Consider the following 6,015-nt stretch of genomic DNA (forward strand, 5'->3'; position numbering starts at 1 on the left):
GTGTCGAATTATATTCATAAACAATAGACTTTCTCGGGAACCGATCTGGTCCAATTTCACCTGGTAACAGAGAATAATTTATCCAACCTGAAACCGAAAGTTTTAGACCTTCGTCGAGAGAAACTTCGGAAATTCCAATCTGCATTCACCGGACAATGTTTCCTGTTCGTCAACTGAACTTAGAATGTAACAACAACTGGACGTAGAATGCAACATCCGGTTAATGATAGGAAACCTCTTTCGTCGTCGGACTTTTCCCTTCTTTGAAGACTACGCGCCGAAGTATACAAGGACTCCAACCTTTCATGACTATAGTACAGTATTTGTAAGTTAATTGTCTAATAAACGGGTTGTGTTGTTTGTAAACGAGGCGTCGATCTCTGACTCAACCGCTCCCACATGTCGTTGATTGTTACGCTGGGCAGTCTAGACGGCAATGGAGACGATAACGATGTATCACATATAATCTTTATTTTTCGTTTTGAAATCTTTCCCTCGGACCCCACACAGCCATTGTCGTCGGCAGTTCCGAAATTGTACTCTTTTAAAAGTGACATTTTCAAGGATATCAACCCCGAGTCAATAACTAAATCTATCTTTTACCACGTGATCGTTTACGAAAAAATAAATACGAACACGAAAAAATTTATCTGATACACCAAAAGTTGAAAATTCAATTGTAAGCAACAAGGTAAACAACAACAATAATAATATGCTATGTTTAAATTAACTAAAATATTTACTAACGTGAGGTAGATAATAAGTGTTTGCAGCGTTGCCAGATTTGGCTACTTTGCGCCAAATTGGGCTACTTATTTTTCAGTTTGGCGTTAAAAAAATGCATTTGGCGCACTGGCTACTTTTTGGGCTACAAAAATTTGACTTGGCTACATTTTGGGCTGGTTACACAAATTATTTCATCCTTTGTTTTGCGCACAGAACGGTAATATTTGTTCTGCTGTCTACTCGTTTTGTTTTTAAACATTGTATAATTTATATAAGTTTTATAATTTATTTATTATTGGTATTAAAATGGGAAAATGGACAAAGTATTCTCGGTCCTTTCGGAAAGAATGGCTTCAAGATAAAAATCTTAAAGGTAAGCACCTTTAAGATTTTTTTCTTGAAGCCATTCTTTCCGAAAGGACCGAGAATACTTTGGGGAAATTTTCCTCATTAAGTTGCATTTTTAAATATTTTGGCAAATGGCGTAATTTTAAATTTACTTAATTAAATTTAAACTTTTTAAAAAGATAGCTCCAGTAAGTATTCAGTCATGCTTGACAGGAGACTTTTTACTTTATAATAGCTTATTTTTTAAAGAAAATTTAATATAAATTCCAGATAAATGATATCCTAGAAAGAAAGAAATAAGAAAAGAAAATGCATCTATAAACAAAAATGACTAATGGTAAATGCTATGCTATACGGAATGGTACCAAACATGGTTACTAGGGCCTAATTTTTATAAATTTTAATTGTTTTTGATAAAATTAGTAACAAATAACGTTACGCTAATTGCAACTGTTTGCCAATGTCAGCTTCTTGTAAATGTCTTATATAGTGTTACATGTAACATACAAACTTCATATATTACAAGAATGCTATTATTCCTCAACAACAATCAAATGAGCAAAATGTTGAAACAAAAGTAATGAACATGAAGTACTAAAATTTAAAATTATCACGTTGAAAAATCACTGGTAAGATCATCATCAGAATCTTTTTCACTAGAGTGTTTTTGTATGGTTGAAGCAGATGATGGTTTCCAAGTTTAACATTTATCGCTGTAAGAACTCAATTTTGTAGTTTAGTTTTCATTAAATTTAATTGCAAAAAATACGTTCAACTGCTGCATTTGAATGAGGAAGCAGTAAAAACATCTATTTACTGTCAAAGTAAAGTAAAAAAATATAGAAATATAGAATAAAAATGAATGTTTTGAAAGGAAAGGTATTAGGATTTCATGAATGGTACTAGGAAAATGGTGTTGGGTATCTTGGTACTGGGACAAGTAAAAAGGTACTAGATTAGTGCAAAGGTACTAGGTAAAACAACATCTGGTACAAAAGTAGCCAACTGCTCCAGCAATTGGCTACTTTTGGGCTACTTTTTAAAAATTATTTGGCTACAAGGACAAAAAACATCTGGCAACGCTGAGTGTTTGTCACACCAGTGATAATAAGCACACTCAGAAATCAATGTAGAACATTTAATAAAACAAAAAGGGGTGTACAGTAAAAACGACTACGTGAATATGAGTAAAGAACATAAATAAGCAAAATGCATTTCGGACTATTGGAAATAGTTCCTCTTCAGTTGATATTAATTTAAAAGAGTATTATACTTAAAACTATACAAGATAAACACACCGCTATAACGGTATGAGCAGTAAACATCAAAGTAGGCAGGCGCAAAACGGCTTCATAATGGTGCAAGGTGGCTCGAATCACCTTGCACCATTACGAACTCAGGTTTCCCTTCATTCGTGATAATCTTCCGCCTTTTACTAAGAACGGGAGATTGGTGCATTGTGGGGAGAGACGTCTAGCCTGATTTTCGGGTCAGACAATGATGGCTTTTTTTTTTGGCGAAAGGTCGCTGTTTACTGGCACCTAGTCTGGAGGCGGCTTCCGAGAGCTTATCTTCCGGTCGTAGGGGTGTCATACAGAGGTAGCTGGACCGGATGCTAGACTGGTGTTACCAGTGGGGTCCAATAAACTTTATTAAATTGCACTATTATGAAACCGTTTTGCGCCTGCCTACTTTGATGTTTACTGCTCATACCGTTATAACGGTATGTTTATCTTGTATAGTTTTAAGCATAATACCCTTTTAAATTAATACCAACTGAAGAGGGACTATTTCCAATAGTCCGAAATGCATTTTGCTTATTTATGTTCTTTACTCATACTCATGTAGTCGTTTTTACTGTACACCCCTTTTTTGTTTTATTAAATGTTCTACATTGATTTCTGAGTGTTTGTGCTTATTATCACTGGTGTGATAAGCCCTTATTATTATTATCTACCTCACGTTAGTAGATATTTTAGTTATTTTAATTATACAATTTAATCTTTGTGATAATTATCCTGAGATGTAATGTTGGTACAGTTGATATTGCTGATATTTTGCAAGATACGATGATGGGAATCTCAGATGATATTCCATAGTACGAACCAACTCCACCTTCAAATGCTTGTGTGGCAATAAATCCAAATACTATAACATCGAAGGTAAAACTTGACAAAATCAAGGGAAACCATCTTGCATGGTTCCTATCCGCAACATTCCAAATGATGCTACTGAGACAAATATGATTCATTTGGGGGTGCCATTTGAACATGTAAGTAATGTGTACTTATTGAAAGGGAAAAAATCAGGTTTTTTTTAGAAATGACAGATGAAGTTTCAGCAACTAGAATGGTGAATAATTTTGTAAATTCTGGCTCGCCAGCCATTCGAAATCGCACTGCTTATGTTCAATTTTCAAACCATAAAGAATTTAAAACAGGCACTTTGCATTCAAATTCACATGCAACGACACAAACAGTTCTTTAAACTGTTCAAGCATCAATAAATCATAGATTCACGGTGGACGAATTACTGTTCTTAGGGTCATAGTGGATAATCAGATCTATCCTGTAACTCTTGACATTTTTTGTCAGATATTTCTAGATTTGGGAAAGTTCTGAAAATAATTACATTCACAAAAAATAACACATATCAAGCTCTCATACACAAGCAACAAAATTGTTCATAGATGGTAAAAATACTTACGATGCCTGTTGTACTCTGAGAATAAACTATTCCATACTCACAAATTTGAATATTAAATTTAAAAATGACAAAAACAGAGATTTCATCAATAATAATCTTCCTTCTGGTGATGTAACATTAGATTCATTAGATCATCACAAGAATAAAATCAGGTTCTACGGGTTTGCTTGCATCTCCTCTTGGCACACCTGGTTTAGTACCACCACTTTCAGCTTATATTGCTGGAGCTCTTCCTCTTGTGAATTTTGCATTGTTACCTTCTGCTACAACTACTGTTGCATTAGGTCTTTCTGGCATTGGATTTCGTGGGCAGCCTTCTGTTGGAAGTGTACTACTGGTTAGCAATTTAAATGAACAGATGAAATAAAGTTAAAATAAAGTTCTCAAATTTTAAAATTAGGCAAAATAATCTTGTTTTGAATATACAAGTAGAATATTTATCAATTATATAAGATATAATGTATTTTTGTATGCCCACAAACAGTACTATTACATCTATTCTAATCAACTTAAAATGTTTTCATATTTTACAGTATTTTTATTTTCTATTTTTGATGTCCATTAAAAAATTTTGGAAAAATAATTTTTCGAATACTCATCCTCTCCCACGGCTGCCATCGCATTTTGTGGTGTAGTTTTCGAAGTTAAAGATTGGAAAGAAGGTATAACAAGTCGATGATTGTCTGCTCAGCAGTTAAATAAAAACTTTCTTAGTTTAAGCTGTGACTTATTTATTCCACTGTATATAAAAGACACTTTGAAAAAAGATATTACAGTGCTTTAGTTTTACTTCTATTTTCGTTAATACTTTTAAAAGTTTTAGTAATTCACAAACCTACTTCCAGCTTTTTACAAAGGAATGTTACTTTATTCGAGCAAAGTTTTTTACAATCACAGATAATATTAAAAGTTAAACATGTGAAGCAAATTGATTAACTTTTCAATAAATTTCACATCTATTTATTTTGATGACAGCAATTTCTTTATTAAAACTTGAAAAGAGAAAGGTGACATTCCTACGTATCTAAAACGACATTTGAATTTGAACCAGTGTTTTTATTGCCAGAGTAGGTAAAAAGTAAAAATTGTTATATCCTTTTGTGGCCAATCTTAGCATTCGAATGTAGATTATCTAGGAGATAAATATGTAATTCAATTCTCTATTGTAGTTTTAGTAAATGAAAGACTAACAAACTTACGGATTACTACATTGACTGTCCGACAAGATTCACTTGCATCAGGCAGCCATAGATAACTCATTAATTAATTAAAGAAGTAACAATTATTATGAATGTCATTTGTCAAACAGCAATATGAAAAGTCCATGGCGAAAAACTTAAAATAATTTTTTTTTTTTAATGTAGCCAAAATAGGAGCACCAGCGACAACACGTGGCTTTACTTTGTAGAAAATTATGATGCACACCACATACTTGCTTAAGTGAATATCGTAATTTTCTAGGCTTATATGCAACCAGTAACTACAAAAAACCTTACATTATAATATTTATTCTTATGTTTAGAGGAGTCTTCAAAAGTATTATCCATAATTTCATAAACAACCAAATTTCAGCAAAATACAGTTATTTGAATAGCGTCAACAATTAAACGAGCCCTCTTTTTAACGTTCCTATTTTATTCGCTAGGCATCGTTAGTGCTTTCCGTGGGTGACTATAGTGATTCTCTATGCACTTTTTGTGAGCAAGAAGTCAACTCAAATGTTTAGAAAAATAAATATTCTTTAATAAAAATTTATATTTTTAATGTTGAACGTTCACTTTTATTCAGATATAATTATTTTTTAAGTTCATTCGAATTAATCTAATAAAAATTAAGAAAAACATGGCAAAAATTTTTCACTTAAAAGTTATTTTATAAGAACACTTTTCTACATTCTAAACCATTGTAATATATTACATAATTCATCTAAAACTAAGTACAAAAAACGCTGTTAACAATTTGCTTTTGCATATGAAAACACTCAGCAGATTCACTTCCTTACTACTCGATTACTTGTTCTCATAATTAGTTGCACGTTCTTTAGAACTTAGCATAAAGTTGCTATCGAGAACAAATTACACAGGAACACTCCTTTTCATGGAAAAAGTAGATTTATTTTCTATAATTTACAACGGACATGCATTTCGGATTTCATGCTCCTCTTCAATTCTTATTTAATTACAGTATATAAATCAGTAAAACTAAAAACAATTGGAATAACTAATTATTAAAACC

General features: G+C 32.3%; 1 pseudogene; it reads left to right on the plus strand.

Moving 5' to 3' along the window:
* Nucleotides 1-1,032: 1,032 nt before the first annotated feature.
* On the plus strand, nt 1,033-4,147 carry LOC111636814 (annotated as a pseudogene).
* The last annotated feature ends 1,868 nt before the right edge of the window (nt 4,148-6,015 follow it).

This window comes from Centruroides sculpturatus, unplaced genomic scaffold (assembly GCF_000671375.1).
Source record: "Centruroides sculpturatus isolate CEXI.00-Female unplaced genomic scaffold, Cexi_2.0 scaffold1092, whole genome shotgun sequence".
In the NCBI taxonomy this organism is placed as follows: Eukaryota; Metazoa; Arthropoda; class Arachnida; order Scorpiones; family Buthidae; genus Centruroides; species Centruroides sculpturatus.